This window comes from Myotis davidii, unplaced genomic scaffold (genome assembly GCF_000327345.1).
Source record: "Myotis davidii unplaced genomic scaffold, ASM32734v1 scaffold128, whole genome shotgun sequence".
NCBI lineage: Eukaryota > Metazoa > Chordata > Mammalia > Chiroptera > Vespertilionidae > Myotis > Myotis davidii.
Genome location: NW_006299719.1, coordinates 1,221,345 through 1,228,135, shown reverse-complemented (window position 1 = coordinate 1,228,135; position 6,791 = coordinate 1,221,345). Strand labels below are relative to the sequence as shown.

The following is a 6,791-nucleotide window of genomic DNA, read 5'->3' as shown; positions in this document are numbered from 1 at the left end:
CCAATGTTGAGGGTTCTCTTCTTGGTCAGGGCACATACAAGAATCAACAAATGAATGCATAAATAAGTTGAAAAACAAATGAATGTTTCTCTCTCTTCCTCCCTCTCCCTCTCTCTCTTCTCTCTTTTCCCTTTCTCGCCCCACCTCTTGCTCTAAAATCAATAAATAAAGTTTAATTTTGGAACAAAAGAGTAAGAAGCTGCTGATTGCCTACTGCATTGATATTTGCAAAAGGTGAAGGTAGGGGATGCCTGTGAATTAGCCACAATTATCACCCACCTGTAAGGCTGTTTGATTATTGACATTCGTGTCTAAAGATATTCATCCCAAGGGCATTATCGCACATGCAAGTAACTGATTGAAACTAACAGACTTAATGTTTCCTTCTGGGCTGGTTTGAGCAAATAGTCTATCTTTTGAAGCCTCTGGGTATAGGAACCTAGTAGCCTTCCAAAGTATAAAATTCAAACAGAGCAATTTATCTCTGATTGCTGCAGACTGGTGCAATCCATCTACTGTCATTTCCCTGCTCTCTGTGCCAGAATTATATTCCTTCAATTGTGCTTCAATGCATCACAGAAACAATCTAAACTCTGTCTATATTCTTCGGGCACTGTTCTATGGTGTGTTACACAGATCAGCATGTTCAATCTCCAGCCTCCTTAAAGGCTGTTAAAATCTTTGCTACAACCAACTCTGTGGATAAGTAATGTAAATGGATTTTTTTAATGTCTTTTCTTCACTGGTAACCATTCTTTTCTCTCTGCAGAACAATCAGATGGTTCACGTTAGTTTTCATTATAAGAGAGCATCATCCCATTGCTCTGAAAAGAATTAAAGCATTTACATCTTGAGGCAAAAAAAATGTTTTAAAACACAACTCTGGAAATCAAGTAAGTATTCTTTTCATTTGCAGGTTGAGAAATGTTGCACTACTAAATGAAGTTTTACATGATTGGTTTCTTTCCTATTATTTTTAGCCTTGGGGTTTGAGAAAGTAAATTATATTCACCAATATGCTGTTCTAAAGAGAACTTTTAAACATTTTTAATGAAATCTAGAACCAGAAAACTTTTAATATACAAAGAAATAATTATGATTATAACAAGTGGTCCAAGTGCAGATTTTAAATGTATAGGCACACTGATGAGGTCATAAATTAACTTATAAAATTCACTACCTATATATCACTGGGATCAATTTTTAATGAAATTTAGTAAGAAAGATCATCACTCATTATAATTGCTTAAAGTTGATAGAGTTTCTAATTAACCATTATCCTCTCAAATTAAAAGCTGTGGGTAGAATCTAGCCTATGAGAAGGGAGATAGAAAGTGTAGCGTTTTAGAGAAATTCTTTTTTACTTTATACAACTGCAGATGTTTAAATGCAAAATAAATATTTGCCTTAAGTTCTCTAGAGAAGGAGCAGTTTACAAAATTATCTATGCTTCTGGTATCTGCGATCCATCTTTCTCCATACCTCTAGACTACAAACATGCTGTAATTTCCCAAAAGATAAAAATAAATAACAAGAAAAGCAAAACTTCTTTTAGCCATATTCTATCATCAGGATACAGTCTCTTTTATCTTTTATTTACAGTGGTTTTGAAGGGTTCTTTACTAGTCATCATAATATATTCAACACTGAATTCTAGCTTTGTATATATACCTGCCTGCTTCATACCTCTCCCTCAGAGAAAAAAATCCAATAGACATCTCTCTTGAGATAGCTCTCATCTTCTACCTATCAATCCTAATGATCTTTTCATCTAGATAAATATCCCAGTCATCCACCAAATTATTCAAGGCAAGAACATAGAAGTCATTCATGATATCTCACATACTTTTTATCCAGTTCTTCAAGTCAGTGCAATCTACACATTGAAACATAACCAAAATCTGCCCACTTCTCTCAACCCTGTTCAAGTTACCATTCACCACTATATAACGTCTATTTTTGTGCAGTAATAACAAACTATCATCTAATTCTTATCATTGTGTGTGAGAGCAAATTTGCAGAGAAACTGCAAAGGGAAGATATTTTAACAGATTGGCATTAAGTTGTATTGAGGGAAAAAGAATATCGTGGCCATCTCAATACTGCGTCACTGATTTGATCTCTATCTCATTTTGCTTCCCTGAAGACTGCCTTTTAGGATGATGATTCATGCTACTTTCTAACATGCTCCACTTCTTTTTCTGTGAAGTTTTGCTTGGTGATAAATGGTCTGCAGTCTCTTTACCACACACATTGTTGTTGGTTTTTTGTTTGTTTGTTTACAGGAATTTTGCTTCCCTTTTAGATACTATACATGCAACATCAGCTCAACCTCCATTCTAAACCCCATGAATATTCAAAATGTTTCTCAAGTATCTGTGAATTACTGGACAGCATATAATGTCTACACTTCCATCTCCAATACCTTTTCTTCCATTCCCTCTACAGCTCGGTTCAGTCAGGCTTTAGCCGCCATTCCCAACCTCCACTCCAATGAACCTTTTCTCAGAATTCCCAGTGCTTTCTGAGAATTCCCAGTATTCTTTCTGGTTCTGATCTTTCAGTAGTATTTGTCTGGATCACTCCTTTGAAATGCATTTTCTATTTAGCTTCAAGAAAGTCCACACTGCTGGCTCTTTTCCCAACTCATTTGTCACTCTTCAAGTCTCCTTAACTTGTTTCCCGTCATCATCCTTACTTTATATCACAGGAAGGTCACAGGCCTTTTGGTTTAGGTTTCTCTATTCACATTTACTCCTTTGGAATATCATATGTTCTTATAGATCAATGTGGTATCAACTTTGCTACATTTCTAATTACCAAAGTACTCTCAAAAAAGTTAAAATATATATCTCCCATAAATTGTAAGCATGGATTAAAATACCATTTAACACATTAATGATTGTATCAGTACAATGATAAAGTTGGTTTTATATGATTCGAGATGTTAGAAGGAAGAAAATGTTTATACAATATTAGAAATAACTTTATCCGATAGTAGAGTGGGTTGCCTTATGAGATAATAAAACTTCATAATACCAGAAGTGTTTGTGCAAAGTGACTGAAAGGCATTTACCAAGAGTTTTCCCAAGAAGTTCTTGTTTTAGGTAAGAGGTAGGGTTAGATAATGGCTACCGGTTGAGTTTCCTGGAAAGCAGAATCTGAGATGGAGTTTTAAGTGCAGTATATTTCTTAAGGAGTGCCCTTAGGATTAGTAATTGTACAAGTGAAACCTTTGGGGTTGGGAAGGGGTCACGCAGAACAGACTCAAGGCTCAGTGTAATCAAAATGATATTTATTTGAGGCACCTGGGTGCAGGTGGTCTGACTGGAGAAAGAGCCAGTGGTGAATTGGGGAGGGAGCAGGCTTTTTATGTGCTCAGGGAGAGCTACAGACAGGGCTTCGGTTTGACACACCTGTCAGGATCATAGTTTTATGGCCTTGCCCTTTGTCCTTCTGCTGGCACCAGGCGTCCTTCCTTCGGATGGCTGTACAGGAATTATAGTCTTCAGGCATTTCTGTAAATTAATCACTCAAAGGGAGCATGTTTGTGCAAGGCTTAGGCTTGTAGAATGAGCTTTCTTTAGTTAGCCCCTGCTAAGTTAGCCCTGTTTCTTGATTAACCCTTTCACAAGGAAGGGGACAGAAGCAGAATTATGCAGACAGGAGAATTCAAGTTGTGCTGCAGGCCCGATGATAGCCTCCAGGAGTTGTGATTCTAGAATGGCACTTCAGTACTGTTTAGAGTTGGACCTGAGTGGCCACAAGTTATACCACATATTAATCATTATGGGATGTGGGCAACTTGGGGAGGAGCGCCTTGGGTGTTGTAGCGCTCTGTGGTTGAGACAATTTGTGAATAGGGCTGACAGATGAAAGCTCTTTACTGACAGCACTCCCAGTAGATGAGGTAATAAGCCCTTCATTGAAGAAAGATCTGGGTGTCACGTCACAAAACCTATAAAGTCCAACCCAATCTGGGTGCCCACTACAAAAAACCTATAAAGTCCAACCCAATCTGGGTGCCCACTACAAAAAAACCTATAAAGTCCAACCCAATGCCAAAATTTCGTTTTATTATAACTATTTTAATAAAACATCACATGTTCTAATTCAAGTAGAATTATGATAACTTCCAAACAAAGCAACATTGTACATGGTTTAAATAGACTCAATCCATGATGAAACCGATAGGGGTCAGAAATAGAATATTGGGGACCAGCTATAATTGTAAGAAATATTAATCATGTTTTGTTAACTGTGATTGTTTTGTTCTGATTAAAGAAGGCACATTTTAACCTGGCTGGGAGTTACCCATGAGACCTGGGACCTCACCTGGAAATGCAGCCTATCCTTTCCATTAGGGAGCTGCCTATTATCATAGAAAGATTAACAACCTTGTTGCAGAAACCAGAGCTTCCAGCCCGTTGAAGACCCCCAGCCTTTGCATACCCACAGGCCTTTGCAAATCTCCAGTCTGCATTACCTGTTTGGCATACTCTTTTGCCTACTTCCCCATGTATTCTTTGTTCTTCTACCCAATATAAGCAGCTGGCTTATGGGGAGAGGCAGCACAGAATTTTGTGGGTGGCCTGCTGCTCTCCCATACTGCCAGCAGTATGGGAATAAATGATCATATATGATTCAACCTGTCTTTGCTCAATTGGCTCAAGTAGTGACAGGCAGCATGGACCCATTGAGATTGTCCGGTTACAAAACTATACTTTAATAGATGTGTCAATCATGATTGGTAGAAGAGAAATTTTTTATTATAATACTGTTCCATATCTACATGATAATCCCAAGTGCCAGATTTTACTTTTGACTAGCTGAGCAAGCTAAAATATTCATAAATTCACATGGAGCCAGATGGCTTCCCACTGAATATGCATTTGAATGATTCCTGTACATTATTTATTCCAAGAGGTGCGCAAATGCACCATCATCATAGCAGGGACTCCTAAAAAGTTTGTTTTAGAAAGGAATCAAGGAATAACAAGTATCCAGTGCGAACTATACTTTGGGTTGAGCTTTGATTCCATGTGTATTTGTGAATTACTGAGCAAAATAAATATAGTTACTTCCCAGTAGTTTCTGAAATATCAGAAATCTACAATAAGGCAGTTTCAGCAGTAATGGCTAGCATTTGGTAGAGGAGAGAGTTCAACTTTGCAACGTGTTTTTTTTAAAATAATTTGCTTATGTCTTTTTTAACACTTAAAAAAGTTAGATTGATTTTAAAACTTTACTGTTTAATTCTATATTTTATGTTCTATTTAAACACATATTTCTGGGATTTGTTTTTGTTTAGGCATGTTTATCTTTATAAGACTTTATCATCATCTGTGCTGAACTAAAAATTCAGTATGCAGGTGGCTTTTTTATTGATAATGAAATAGCCTCACATATGACACTATTATATCAAACTGATTTAAAGAACAAAAAGAATATGTGTTTTTTTAAACGTGTAGGCTATACTCCATAAACCTTTTTTTTTCAAGGCTGTTAGTAGAAAAATAATATCAGTAACAACCAAAATTTTTACATGAATGAATATGTTATAGTCCATAGTCAGGCATTCGCTAAAGCAATGAAGGAATCTTGAAAAGTTTTCCAGTAAATTAAAACAAAATATAATTCTCTAGTTAAGCATAGAGCTCAGCATAGGGCAAAGTATAAACATTGAACAGCATTTGAGTGCAGTTCCAGGTCTACCATTAATTCACTGGGATTTCCACTAAAACCAAAGATCAAGATATATGAACACCAAGGCCCACAGTGCAATATGAGACTGTAATAGTTTGACAAAACTTACCAGAAAGGCTTTTGGAAATTGAAATCTAGAAAAAACAAAATTTGTTTTAAATGGGTAAAAATGTGCTTCCTATTCAATTATGATATTTAGCAAATCTTATTGGGGTTATTAAAGGAGCATTAAATAATATATACAATTCCTCTCTTTAGCCAGGACAAATATATTTGATAATCCATTTCTGCATTTCTAAGAAAAGTATTCTTTCTTTGACCTTTTTTTCATTATAACTAATGAGGTAGGTGTCTAACATTAAACACTATCTTTCTTTTATATATATACTAGAGGCCCGGTGCACAAAATTCATGCATGAGTAGGGTCTCTAGCAGCTGGGGCCTTCTTTCATTCTGTGCTGCCCCCTGGTGGTCAGTGCACATCATAGTGAGTGATCAAACTTATGATTGGTCAAACTCCCGAGGAGACACTTTGCATATTAGGCTTTTATATATATAGACTAGAGGCCCGGTTCACGGATTCGTGCACTGGTGGGGTCCCTCGCCTTGGCCTGCGGGGATTGGGCCAAAACCAGCTCTCTGACATCCCCTGAGGGGTCCTGGACTCCAGCAGCAAGCTAACCCTCAGGTTGGAGCGTCTTCCCCTGGTGGTCAGTGAATATCATAGCTACCAGTTAAATAGTTGAATGGTCCAACAGTTGCTTAGGCTTTTATATGTATACTAGAGGCCCAATGCACAAAAATTTGTGCACTCCGGGGGGAGGGGGGGTGGGCTCAGCCCGGCCTGTGCCCTCTCGCAGTCTGGGACCCCTCGGGAGATAACGACCTGCTGGCAGAGGACAGGCCCAATCCCTAGGTGCACTCCTGGTCGGGCTCAGAGCAGGGCCGATTGGGGAGGTTATGTCTCTATCCCGTCACACACAGAGCAGGGCCAATCAGGGGGTTGGGGCACTGCCCCCTGTCACACACAGAGCAGGGCCCGTGGGGTGGGGGTTGTGTCAAAAAAATAAAATGATTCACTTTGA

At 38.1% G+C, this 6,791-nt stretch overlaps 1 protein-coding gene across 1 annotated transcript in view; it reads left to right on the top strand.

The window, feature by feature from the left end:
• Positions 1-793: 793 nt before the first annotated feature.
• The window catches only part of LOC102764883 (serine/threonine-protein kinase TNNI3K), a 294,194-nt gene continuing 288,196 nt past the window's right edge, over positions 794-6,791 (top strand). Inside the window, exon 1 of the mRNA XM_006775922.2 lies at positions 794-893. The gene's annotated coding sequence lies outside the window, so the exon portion shown is untranslated. The remainder of the gene's footprint in view (positions 894-6,791) is intronic.